We start from the raw sequence: 13684 nt of genomic DNA, 5'->3' as shown, positions 1-13684 counted from the left end.
CTGCGCCACCAGGGAAGCCCCAACTCAGAGGTTTTGACTGCCCCCATCAAGGTTACATGGGGAGTAAAAAGTAAGATGCAAAACCAGAATTGGAACCCAGGTCTGCCAGCCCCTAATCATGTGCCCTTTGTGCCCCTTGATGTACCAAAAACTAACCAGAGTGTTACCCAGAGGGGCCAGAGGGGCCCCTCACTCTTTAACTTCCCCTTCCCAAGGAGTCACAGAAACTCAGCCACTCATTTGTTTTTGTTTTTGTTTTTTAACCCTTTCCATTCCTCTGCAAATCAAGATGGGAAGTGGCAAGCCTGGGGAGCAAAAGGGAATTTGTTGCCTTGGAAGATATACAACTAATGTTAGAATATTCCTCCCAGCATTTACAGCTCAAGCCCCTGCTGTTGGTCCCAGTGCCGTTAGGAGACTGATCATCCTTGCAGGGCAAGTAGTCCACTTTGCACCCAATGCTACAGTCAGTTTGCAGAAAAGACAGATCTTTGGATTTGGTCCTTTGTTCTAACTACCCTTTGCTTTTGTTTTATGTGGCTAGAATCCTAGCCATACTTGTTCCCCTTCTGCCACAATTATGGCCATTCTGCTCAGTAAAGACAGAGGAGAGCAGGGAGAAAGATGAAGGGGGCATACTTCCAGCAAACTGACCTATCCTCTAGTGTCAGTCTTGGTAAATTTTGCTTCTCTTTCCTACACTTATGAAGCCTACTTACATGTAGAAGAGACTCTTGGCTCTCACTCCTGGGAATGAAGCTTTCCTCTTTTGTTTATTCTCTCTCTTTTTCCTTGTCTTTGTCCATTTAAATATTAGAATAATCATTGCCCTTTTAACAGCAAAAATATCTGGGCAGATTTTTTAAAATAAGTATTTTTTGTTTGCCTGAACTGATTTTATCAGAGGAGGTTAATGTGATCATTTTAATTTGCAAAATTTCTTCCTCTTTTTGCTTCTTCCACATTGGATTCTGAGCGCACATTTAATAATTTGTGATGGTTTGTATTTCAGCATCAGCTGGATATGCAGAATAGGCTCTCAACAGTCTCAGAATTTGATTATGACCAAGGAACCACTATTCTATAAACACTGAAAATTGGAAATTATCTCTAGAGCTGCTTGTTAACGAAGTCGAAGGCTAACCTTTAGGGCTCATTAAAATTCCACTGATGAAAACTCTCTCACATGTCTCCCTTTCATGAATCCATCCCTGTTACGAGTGCTGGTGTGTGGAAATTGGTTTGGGTCCTCCCCTTTTGCCCTCCCCTTTAATCTCTTGGTCAGATTTAGGTTGAGATTTTTAAAGCTTATGGGTTTCTCTTTCTCCATATTCAAAGTATGTGTTGTGAATCCAAACAAATAGAAACGGGTCTCTGAATGTGTAACTGTTCCTAAACCCCTCTGACCAGGCAGTCCTGCTGAATTTACCTTCCTCCATAGGTAAAGGAATGAAGTCACCTAAGGGTAATTAAGAGGGGCAAAAAGAAGGATGTGTTTTCTGTACCTGACAGTAGAAATAAGTATACAGGCAGGGGAGATAATGACAAACCTCCAAGTATAGTGCACAAGTGGTGGAATGCAATGAGTTGTTTTAATGAATTTATTTTTTAAATGACAGTCAGTTAAAATACAGATTCTTATCAAGAGATCCCTGCACGGTGACAGCAGCCACTGTCCTGTCCTGCTGATGAACAAGACCTTCTAAATCATCCCAAAGTGCTGAAGCATCCATGTTCAAAAGAGCATTTGAATTCACCTGGTACATCTCTGTAAAGGAAGGATGCCATTGATGGCATATAGCATCACTATTAGTATTGCTAAACAGATGGAAAATAATTGTTTATGGAATTTGTGTTTTAATCGCATTAATGTATTTGGCAGGGAGATCCACCTAAGTACACAATTCAAAGCCTGCCTTTGATCTGGGCCCCTTAGGGGCATTTTCCATGACTGATAAACTGCTCCTCTGAGTTCATAGGCAAATGATAAAAAGAAAAAAGAAGAAGAAGAAAGCCAGGCACCAGCCTCCCATTTGAACATTTTGTCTCCTTGGAGAATCAGACAAGCTAGCCAGGCTTGCAGTCAGGCTGACGACTCAGCACACATCTCCGCCGGTTATACACCCACGCAGGGCTCAGTATGAATGCCCTCATCTCTCACCTCCCCCTTCTCCAGTTCCCTCCTCTCCCTTGCACACGAACGCACACACATGCTTGATGCAAGAATACATGTGCTCTGTATTTTCAAAGATTCCTATTGCCTTTTATATGAGCCAGTTTAGATGCTTATAAAGTATTTATCAATAATAGCCCTTTTACACGTTTTCCCCCCTTACCCGTCACACATTTCTTGGTTAGCACTATAATGTGACGTGATAGAAATCAAAAGCTTTCCTTTTAATGAAAATGAATGTTCTAATTATGAAATATTTTGTCTTTTAAATATTCAGCAGTAAATTAGGCTGAGTGCAGCCACAGGCAAAACCAAACCCTGTTATCTTGTCAATTTCCCTCTTACCAAGCCCCCAGAAACAGAATCTAGTGTAGAAAATTTGATAGCTACTGAAAGAAAAGGTTCTATGGATTCCCATTTCGGAAGTACAATCCTCATCTTTCCTCCTCTTGAGGAAGTTGATCAGATGCTTCCCTCCCTTTAGAATAAAGAGATCTGAGGAGGTTTTAAATTCTTAGGTGGATTTTTTTGTTTGTTTGTTTGGTGGATTTTTCCCTCTCATTCTTTCTCCTCTGCAGAACACAACTAGTAAATGATTGGATCTTTGACAGAACAAAGGTATTTTTGATGGGCTCTGTAATCTAGTGCGCTAATGCGCCCAGTCCCCTCATTGTCTTGCTGTCTGATCCCATCCCTTCTGCCAGACAGTCACTGCAGGATGAGTCACTTTTAATGTCTGATAATCAAGGTGAATTTTCAAAAAGCTGCCATTTTGGAATTATGCACTATATCACAGTGTCAGGGACAAGAGGAGGAGGAAGGGTGAAGGAAAGGCTAAGATAGACACCTACTGCTCATTCGGAGAACTGCAGGACACAGCCAGCACTGTGCCAGACAAGATGTGTCTGGAGGGTCTAAGTCAATCAAGGCATCCATAATGAGAAGGAGACTATGTTAATTATAAATTAAAAATAACTTCTATGATAATGAAGGTTATATGCACGGAGAAAAACGCCTTAGTTAAAACAGACTGGAGGGATGGAATTAAGCACCAACCATTTGGGGGTATGGATTCTCTGGACCAATATAATGTGGTCCATTAAATAACCTAATACAAACTTACATTGGAAAAAGAATAGAAGTGAATTGTGGCTGTCTCCGTGGGTGCTGTATTGTCTGCCATCCTTATTTAAAGCAACATCAGCTGAGGGAGTGTACCTAACAGATGAATACAGCCTCCCTTCAACTAGGGAGACAGGATATTTCTGGAATCACTTAAAGGACTGAAACCTTTTTTCCCCCATGAAATGTCGAGGGAGATATCGGAAACCCCGGGTAAACAAAGGCCAATCAAATATTCTTGCAAGACTTCAACTATTCAAATATACGTTGGTCATTGTCTTCGCTAAGGTAATTAACTAAACCCATTGTACGTTTTGTGGCTCTGGATATTTTTTAATTGTTGGCATTGTATTAAATGGTAGGGTAGTTGAAGGAAAATGATATGAGAATAGCCTGCTACTTCTGTTGGTTAGTCAGGTAAGTGAACACCTATAAATAGAACCAGGATGTTTTGACTAGGGAAATGCTGTCCTCATTACAGCTGGGAGATGCTGGGGCGATTTAAAGCTGAAGCTTCAAAGCCTGGTCCTGCTTTATAAAAGCACGAAGGTTTTCATGGCTGTTGCAGTGGCCGTCAGAATCTGCAGGTGCTTCATCTGTCCTGGGGGAGGGAGGGAATGACATTTCTGAGAATGCTATTTTGTAACCATGATGAATGCTTACATATTTCCTCTGACAGAGGTATTTAAATACCTGCATATCTTCTTCAACACAAGTTGTATTTAGATTTTTATACCTTGTTATTCTCTACCAAAGTTAACTAGTCCATTGTCCCCGCGTTCTCCACTCCCACCTTCACCACTATTATACACACGCGTACACACACACACACACACACACACACGCCCACACAATACTTAACAGCTGCAAAATAAGCAGAGAAAAGAAAATATTTTACTACCGTACTACTGTTCTCATGTATATAAAAGAAGATTAGACATATGGAGAATATTTGAGATGGAAATGACCCCTTGAAGATCTTTTGGTACAACCCTAATTCTACTAAAACAATAGAGAAATGACTGGTCCTAGGACACTCAGCCAGAGCGTGGCAGATGCCAGGCTAGCATCCAGGTGTCTAACTAGCCGGCTGGCATGCTTTCCATGGCAGCATGCTCTCTTCCCATTAAAAGAATCAGTTTCCTGCAGCTTGGCTAAACAGTGATTAATGCACAGATGTCACAATGAAAAAAAGAAAAACCTGAGGAAGAGATAAGAATCATATACATTTTCAACCATGATACATAGGAATAAAATGGAAAATGGTATAAAATGAAGAAAAGCAAAATATTAATAGAACATCTATCTAACAAAACGATCTGCCTACTCAGGAATTCTATTAGAAGGCAGAATTGTCCTTTGAGGAAAATAGTAGAGACATTTGGAACTAGCCAAGAAAGCAAATGCTGCTTGCAAGAGTCACACTGCTTAATTTCTCTCTATTTTCATCTGAAATATTAGAATAATTCAGTCATATATGAGCATGGATTCTAAGTGTAGTCACTGAGATCCTGCCTAGGCTCTGTAAATTAGCGACACAGCTGAAACTAGGACTAAACCAGCATTTCCTTCTCTGCTAGAATTTAGATCCTTAGAGGATACAGTCCTGCCTTGCTCTCTCAGAAAAGGTCTACCTGATATGACCTGATAGGTACTTTTGCAGCTATAATTTCCTTTTTGTTATATTCGGTCTCTTGCTAGACTAATCTCTGTCTGAAACTTTCTGCACATTTTTATTAAAATATCTCCCTGGTGCATGAGGACCCTGAGGTCCTGAGCATGAAACCCTTGCATCCTCGAGTATATCCCCTATTTTAGTGTGAAACCTGATGGATTTTCTTTACAAACACAGTGACAACAAGGACATTCTTGGAGGCACTAGATAATATAATGATAAATCAGACATTATTATAAACCAGAGCAGGTCCTCCCAAGTATCTCTGCTTTTCCTTTAAAAGGACCTAAAGAAAGGCTGCACTAAGAATTTAAAAGGAGAGATAAAATTTATATCAATTGAGAATGTGTTTTAACGTGATAGAGAATCTTTGGTAGCTAAAGGGAGGATCAAAAGATCAGGTATTGTGTTAAAAATGTTAACAAATAAGATGGAGGATGGTAATGTGATGGTCAACAGACAATGAAAGGATTTTAAAAAAAAGAAACTGATTCCTTCAAGTATCAAAACAAGTGGGCTTTCATAGTCTCTCTGATCCTACTTTTTGCTTCTCGGGGAGAAAAAATTGAAGAACATACATCTGGCTGGTGGGGTAAACACAGAAACATGCTGTGTATGTTTGCTATGGACACCTATCAGGAGTATTAAAGGAACTTCTGTGTCAATGTCTTCTTAGGAATAGGGAACATTTTGGGCTGGATAACCCTTTGTTGGGGGTAGGGAGTAGAGGCAAGAAGGGAGCTGTCTTGTGTGTTTTATGTTTAGCACCATCCCTGGCCTATACCCACTAGAGGCCAGTAACACCCCTTCCAGTTCTGACAGCTAAAATGTCTTCAGACATTGCCAAATGTCCGTTGGTTGAAAACCACCGGAGTAGAGGGAATGGTTCTCATTTTGGAAAATAGGCTCAGTTGTCCAATGTTTTGGAGACAGTCTGCTTACACAATAAGGCCCATGTTTCTGACGATATGTTCAAAACAGAGCAGTCACCTCATGGTCCCTGATGTTGCCCATGGATTGACTGATGGCTGCTTTTCCCACAGAACTCAGAGCTCAAGATACCTCTAGTCAAATCTAGAGGGATGCGTGTCTCCAAAAAATTGAGCAGTTGGTTATTGACATATAGAGTTGACAAGGATCAAATAGGTACAAAGCCAACTACATTTTTGAAAGAGATATAATGTCAACAAAACATTTTGAAAGTAATCAAAGACCTGAATAAATGGTCATGGATTGGAAGATTTTTTTCCCCACATCTTTATTGGAGTATAAATGCTTTATAATGGTGTGTTAGTTTCTGCTTTAGGATTGGAAGATTTCATTTAAGACTGCAACACTTCCCAGAAAGCCACCACCATATTGTTTTTTCATAAATTTATGTATTTATGTATTTATTTATTTATTTATTTATTTTTGGCTGCGTTGGGTCTTCATTGCTGCGCCACAGGCTTTCTCTAGTTGTGGTGAGCGGGGGCTACTTGTCGCGGTGCGCAGGCCTCTCATTGTGGTGGCTTCTCTTGTTGTGGAGCACGGGCTCTAGGCGTGCGGGCTTCAGTAGTTGTGGCACGCAGGCTCAGCAGTAGTGGCTTGTGGGCTCTAGAGTGCAGGCTCAGTAGTTGTGGTGCACGGGCTTAGTTGCTCTGCAGCATGTGGGATCTTCCCGGACCAGGGCTCAAACCCGTGTCCCCTACACTGGCAGGCAGATTCTTAACCACTGCGCCACCAGGGAAGTCCTAGATATTTTTTAATATGACCATTTGAGACAAAAAATGACATTGAAGCCCCCAGTCTTCTATAGAAAGCAGGCTAAGCCACACTAAGAAGCACATTTTTCAATGTCCTTTTCAGATGTGGCCAAGGAGGAGAAAGGGGGAAAAGGGACCCCTCAGAGCCATGGAGAACAATGAACTGGGAAGCTCCCCCAGGGAACAGAACAAGAGCCCAATCAAAACACAGTCCCTACCCCTAAGGCAACCCTTACCATGTCACCCCACAAGGATTTCAGAATTGCTATGAATCAGTGACTATTGCATGATTTCCACTTTCCCTTTCTAAATGGGAGTATTTATTATAGTTACCCCATCCCTCTACCACCACTATATGTTGGGCATGTCAGGTGCAAGTATTGGCTTATTAGTTCATAAGTGAATGGATCAAGAGGAGCCATGTGACATCCAGTGCTTTGAGTTTGAAATGTGATTGAATAAGACTTTGGGGTATCTTTTTAAAAGAAGAGGTGAAAGTATTTTGCATATAAAATAGGGGAGCAAATATTTGTCACTGAAAGAACAGACTGAGGCAGATTTTATTATTCTCAATTATTGACTGCCCTTCTCTACAAAATGATTATACATACCACTCGTTTTCATTTGATTTTCAGCACCTATCTGTATGGGTGACTGTCTTTGATATTAGGCTTGACTGTAAGACTTTCTTTTGCCAATGAAATGTGGGTAGAAGTAATGTGTACAACTTCCCAGCAGAAGATTAGCCATGTTATTATGGTTCAATCATCACTTCTTTTTCTCCATGTCCAACTGAAAACATTGAATGGGCACCACCAAATCAATTCAGAGATTTCAGCAGAAAGAAAGATAGCCATGATCTTGGTTAGGTCTTAGATGTGAGTCTTTTTTAAAAAATCAACCTTGTTTCTCAAAGCATTTCTCAATTTTATCTTTTGCTGGTTGGAAATGAAAAGTAGTTACATTTTTCAATCTCATTTACAAATTAGCAAGTTCTTTCCTGAGCACTGTCATTCTTGTATTACCTAGTCAAATGTAGAAAATTGAAACTAAGGTACACTAGTAACATTCTGTTTCTTATCCTCTACACCGAAATCCAGAGCCAGTTAGGTAGATGATCTACCTTCCTGAAAGCCGAACTTAAGCAATGCAATTTTTAAATTCAAAAACAGAGAAATATCTGAAAAAGCATTTGACAAAATCCAACACCATTTCATGATAAAAACACTCAATAAGCTAGAATCAAAAGGAAAATTCTTCAATCTGAAAAAGGGCATTTACAAAACCCCAAAGCTAGTATCATAGTTAGTGGTGAAAGACTAAATGCTTTCCCCCTAAGATCAGGAACAAGACAGGGATGTCTGCTCTCACCATTTCTAATCAACATTGTACTAGAGGTTCTAGTCAGGGCAATTAGACAAGAAAAAGAAAAGCCATCTAGGTTGGAAAGGAAAAAGTAAATCTATCTCTATTTTCAGATGATATGATCTTGTATATAGAAAATCCTAGGCAATCCACAAAAAAAGTAACTATTACAACTATTGCAGGATACAAGATACAAGATCAACATACAAAAAATAAATTGTATTGCTATACACTAGCAATGAAAAATCCAAAAAATGAAACTATGGAAAAAATTTTATTTATAATAGTATTAAAAAGATACTTGGGAATAAACCCCTGAAGGTTTAAGCTAAGTAGAGCTCATTCTTTTCATCCATTATTATTTGCATTTTTGTGGATCCCTGCAGTGCTCCCTCAAAATGGTTCTACTTGAATAAGAATTTTGTTAGGTGTATCAGGTTCAGGGATAGGGATGTTGATATGTGTACGTATAGTTTTGGGTGGAGGGTAATTATCCTAATGAAGGTATTTTAACCTATGTCCTTACAAGTGGGAGATTTATATGCACACTTAATTGAAGGTGAATTAGACCTCAGGTTTCCCTTTAGCAACTTCTAGTAATGATTTACCTTAACATTTTGGGAGTCACTTTACCAATATAAATAGCTTTGTACCCTTTTATATTTTCTTACCATGATTCTACATGATAGAGTTAATCACTCTGTCATCCGTACAACATCGGTACCTTGTATAGATTCCTATTTCTGCATGGCTCCTACCATTTTGTAATTATTTGTATACATGTCAGCCTCTGACACCAGACCGTGAAAACGAAGACAGCATTTTATTAACTTTGCATCCCCAATACATAGAACATGTTGAATGTGTGCTTGCCATTCTGAACTCCCACTTCCATGGGACTTCAGTTTTTCACCTGCTTGAAAGCTACCTCCCTGAAGTCGTCTTTCCTCCAAACTCTGTATGTCAGTCCCCTCAAAGTACAGGTTGATATATAAATTAATACATATCCTCTTTATGCATTATATCCATTTTCTTATTTCTAAAGTTACCAGTAACCATCATTTCACCATTGGCCGTAATGAGAAACAGCCCATGAGAGTCACATTAAATGTGTCTTCTAATGGGGTTTCAAGCCACAGTATGAGAATAGCTTATCTGTGAACAATATTTTAAAGGTAAGAAATAAAAATCTCTTCCCATCCTTTCTTTTCACTATCCCTCCTTCATCAATATTTCTTAGCCCTTTTAACAATAATAAAACAATAGTAGATCTGAGAAGCTGAGACCTTCCATCTACTGTTTAAGCACAGACTATGCATGTCTTTTCAGAGAGAGACAGCTGCCCTTGTATTTAGAATAAGGACAACAAGAAGCCTGCTTATAACTCATGCTTGATGAATATTTATTGTTCAGTACAGGCTAAAGAAACCTGCCCTGTAACTAGTGGTTCTATCACTGTGACTATCAAATCAGACATCGTGATAATTGATTGAGATTTGGGTGGGATGGAGGGACATTCTTAATGGTTGATTGACTGAAAAATCTATCACTAAACAATACAGTCAACATTACAGTCACAGCTTATATATTTCTGGTGAGAGTTTTTAATCCACACAGGCATTGTTCTTCTAGAGGTTGACTTGAAGCTCACTGGATTGATAGGTATTTTCTCATAAAGATCATGTCAACTTGACCTGACCAGAGATGGAAGTTTTTCCAAGACCCAAACAGCCAAAATGTTTTAGATCTGAAAGAAAGATATATGAACATTAATTAACAGATTAATGTCTTCCCAAGAGTATATCTTTGTGAGAAAAGTCTCTGTCATTTATCTTGAATAAATCCTTTAAAACAGTGCTACTCAAAGTATGGTCCATAGAACAGTACCAGAGAACTGTTTGTTACTGGTTCATGATGAGATAAATAATACAAAAATTAAGCATAAACATTTAGAAAATTTTATAGCAGCTTGACAGAGTAGTTTTATGTCTGAGTAATATAGTCATAAAAAACAGGCATGGTATTTTGTATTTCTTTTATATTTCATTTTTCTGGTATTCATTTTATTGTGTTTTATAAAAGTATTAGTCTATGATGATTTGGATATTTTTAAAAACTGTTCTTTACCATGGATAGTTTGGGAAACACTCATTAAAATACTATGTCTCATTTCTGCTAGTTTGCTAGTCTTATTTGCTTTATTCTAATTTCCAGACTTCATTACATTTTGTAGTCATTGCCATTTTCTCTGAACATGCTAAACTTAAGACAGTTTTCTCTCTTTAACTTGCAGGCAGCAGGTGTGTTATAGGCTCACGGTTTAAAGCCCTTAGTATTTGGAGGTTTGTTGTGGTCATAAAGCTGAGGAAGCCCCCTATTAGTCCCTTTAACAATGTATTTATCATTTGGGGGGTAGAAAATTTGTTCCTGTTGGTTGTGACTTTGGCTCCTGGAATTATCAAGCTATAACAGGCTTTAGTAAATGATCCTTTCCCTGCCACATTCACAAAAACCATGTGGCCCTTGCAACACTGAAGAAGTTCATCTTAATCCACCATGCCCTTCCAGCGTTACCAACCTCCACATCATCTCTGCACAATCCAATATATGTCGGTTCTCCATGAGTATTATTTCAAGTGAACTGATATATCGTTCATTGTTATATTTCATTTGACTCTTGTGCTGAGCAGTCAACCTGTCTCCAGAAGAACTATGTTTAACTGATTATGTCTTAACCTATGACATCATATTTTTTAAAGAACATGATTTGAAGACATTGATATCTATTGCCGTTTACAGCTCCTTTTCATCCAGATTGATTATATGCTCATGAAAAGGATGTGAGTGATGGAGTGGAGAGAGCAAGACCAGAATCAGGGAGACCAGTTGGAAGGTTACCGCAATAATCCAGGCAAGAAATATAATGAGGGGCTGATCCAGGACAGTGACAGTGGTGATGGAGAAGAAAGGATGAGCATGAGAAATATTTAGGCATCAGGACAAGAGGATTTGGTGTCTAATTAGATGTAGAGACTGAGAATGAGAAAAAGTTGAAGATGGCTCCCCAGTTTTCGGCTTGGGGTAACTATGTAGAGGGTAATGAGATAGGAAGATACGAGGAAGAACAAGTTTGGAGAAATATGGGGAGAGAGGAGGTGACGGATTCGGCTTTGAGCATACTGAGTCTACCAGCGTGACATCCAGGCAGTTGGATATACAAGTCTGAAGCTCGGGAGAGAAGCCTGGGCTACAGATTTGAAGTCATGGATCTATAAGTAATTAGAACCATAGAGTTGAATGAGAACATAGAAATGTGTAACACTTTAAAATGTCTTTCAACCATTTCAATTTATTCAATTTCCCCTTAAAATTTAAGATTATAATTATGATTTTTCTATCTTCCATGTGATAAAATAGGGTAAACCAGTTATATCCTAATAGTTTACATATGGGCATTATGGGATTCAATGAAAGGCAAAGCTAATCAAAGAGATCAGTTGAAATACTTCCTAAACTTGGAACTCGACCCATCTCCTGGTGTAGTCCAGATTATCCAACTCCCCCTCAGCCAGCTCTCCTCATTAAAAATTAGTAAAAACACACAAATGTATGTATTAGGATTTTATGTGTCAGCCCATTTGATTCAATTTAATCATCACATGACCCCCTAAGAGATATCAGTAAACTCATTTACAGATGAGAACATGGGCTTAGAGATATTACATGGATAGAAAATGGCTAAAGTCACCATATTTTAGCATTGTGAATCTCCTGCCATCTGGTAACATGGGCTATTGGAAAGCAACATATTTAGTGCCCCACTCTGCACTGGTTACTCCAAATGCTGGTACCTCTGTCTGCCTCAATCAAATCAGGCACCAAATTGACTTCTTTAGCTGTACCCCCAAATACAAATAGGAGATACTAACGGACACAGGAGAGAGAGTTGTGTTTCAAATGAATGTCTTACCACTTTTTTGCAATAAATCTTACCAAAAGTGCATCAGGAGGCCTGGAAATATTCATCCCTCTTCACCCAGTAACCCTGCTTATACAAAATATCCTAAGGAAATAATCAGAGAGGCACCCCCAAATTTATTCATAACAAATAATTTTAGTGAGTATCTACCAGTCCCAGACACTATGCTAAGAACTGGGAATACAACTGTTAATAAGACATAGTCTCTGTCTCCCAGGAGCTCACAGTCCAGAGCATCAGGAGGAAGTGGTACCCACAGTGATAGAGAACTTGGCTGGGTATCATGGGAATACGGAAGAGGAGGATCTCACCAGCCTGGGGCAGAGAAGCCTTCCTGGAGGAAGTGGTGTTTAGGCTGAGTTAATCATACGTGTTAGCCTGGAAAATGGAAGGTAAGGACATCCCAGACAGAAGCAAATACATAAGCAAAATGGTTAGAAAAAAAAAACTACATCAAGGTCTTTCAGGAATGGACAGTTTGGTGATGTCACACACTATGTTCTGGAGCCTCACTTTTACTCTGTAGGTCAGAGGTTCTCCCAGTGTGTCCAGAGCAACCCTGGTGTTCCTCAGAAGCTTCAGGGACCTTTTTCAACAGGGAGGTGGGGTGGGGCTGGGAATTGGTCCAGGCTCTGAACGCCACCCCTAGTTCCCTAGGAAGTTTTACTTAAGATATTTAAAAGAAGGGTTCCACTGCTGAAAAGGAAGTTTGGAAATATTTGGTGAGGAGTTGTGGGAAATCTTTAAGCAAGAGAGTGACCAGAGCAGATATACATTTCAGGTGGATTACGTTGGTGGCTATGGAGAGGATACCTCTCTCAGTATTTATTTATAACTAGAAACAATCTAAATGTCCAATAATGAGTGTGATAAAATAATAGTAATAATAAATAGCTACCATTTATTGAATGCTTACTGTGTGCAGGTACAATGCTAAGTGCATGTATACTCTATACCATTTAACCTTGATAGAAATCACATGAGGTGAATATTATCAATATTTTACAGATGTGAGAACTGAGGCTTAATGAGGGTAAGTAACTAGTTTTGCATCACCCAACTATTAATGTGTGGGGATGGAATTCCAATCTGTCTGACTCATAAGTGCATGCCATTCTGCTTCCTGAGTATGATAAATCCACATGGAGGAATGTTAGTCAACCCTTTAAAATCATGCTTTCGAAGACTTTAAAAAGTTAAAAGTCTTTAAACTTAGTTACCCCAAATTCTATTATCTATAGAATAATGTCAAATAAAAAAACTCAAGTACAAAAAAATATAGAATCATTCCAATTTTATTAAACATAATAAAGTGTTCAAAATATTTATCCCTGAGTGTTTGAACTGTAGGTAATTTTAATTTTTGTTCTTATATTTTCCTTCCAAATTGTCTAGAATGAGCATGTTTCTTTTATCATTGGAAGCATAGCTAAAAGTTATATATATATATATTTTAAAACTTATTCAAGGTGAATTGCTGTCATCACTCATTCTCACCCTAGACGCAAGAGGAAGGATCAGTTAGTTCTTTAACACATCTTTCAGAACAACAATGCAAACTATCATATGTGTAGGATGTAAGGGAAATTGGTCTATGCTAATTACTAGTCATATAACCTTGAAGT

General features: G+C 38.8%; 1 long non-coding RNA gene across 1 annotated transcript in view; it reads left to right on the top strand.

Moving 5' to 3' along the window:
• The window catches only part of LOC309617577, a 35766-nt gene extending 23391 nt beyond the window's left edge, over window positions 1-12375 (top strand). The window contains exon 2 of the long non-coding RNA XR_014238059.1: window positions 31-12375. This is a non-coding gene — a long non-coding RNA (uncharacterized lncRNA). The remainder of the gene's footprint in view (window positions 1-30) is intronic.
• The last annotated feature ends 1309 nt before the right edge of the window (window positions 12376-13684 follow it).

The sequence above is a fragment of the Balaenoptera borealis genome, assembly GCF_965194805.1.
Source record: "Balaenoptera borealis genome assembly, chromosome: 19".
Lineage (NCBI taxonomy): Eukaryota > Metazoa > Chordata > Mammalia > Artiodactyla > Balaenopteridae > Balaenoptera > Balaenoptera borealis.
This window is presented reverse-complemented; position numbering and strand designations above follow the sequence as displayed.